The sequence below is a fragment of the Larimichthys crocea genome, chromosome XXIII (assembly GCF_000972845.2).
Source record: "Larimichthys crocea isolate SSNF chromosome XXIII, L_crocea_2.0, whole genome shotgun sequence".
In the NCBI taxonomy this organism is placed as follows: Eukaryota; Metazoa; Chordata; class Actinopteri; family Sciaenidae; genus Larimichthys; species Larimichthys crocea.
Genome location: NC_040033.1, coordinates 1 through 280, shown reverse-complemented (window position 1 = coordinate 280; position 280 = coordinate 1). Strand labels below are relative to the sequence as shown.

At 53.2% G+C, this 280-nt stretch overlaps 1 non-coding gene across 1 annotated transcript; it reads right to left on the bottom strand.

The window, feature by feature from the left end:
- Nucleotides 1-88: 88 nt before the first annotated feature.
- Nucleotides 89-160, bottom strand: trnaa-ugc (transfer RNA alanine (anticodon UGC)). Its single transcript has one exon. It is a non-coding gene; the product is annotated as a tRNA-Ala (tRNA).
- Nucleotides 161-280: the final 120 nt, after the last annotated feature.

Below are 280 nucleotides of genomic sequence, written 5' to 3'. Positions count from 1 at the left end.
CCAGCGGACTCAAACTTGCCGCTTACAATCCGTCTGCTCTGAATGGGGCTACACTGAGAGACACCACGCAAGTGAACATAAATCCTGATGGAGATGCCGGGGATTGAACCCGGGGCCTCATACATGCAAAGCATGCGCTCTCCCACTGAGCTACATCCCCCGCGTGTGCTGCTTTGAATACATCGGAGACGCGCGGCAAACATGCAGCAACAGATTGACGTGTAGTTTAACTTGCCTGCAGCTAATTAGCAAGAGTGTACGTGTCCTGTAAACGCTGGCC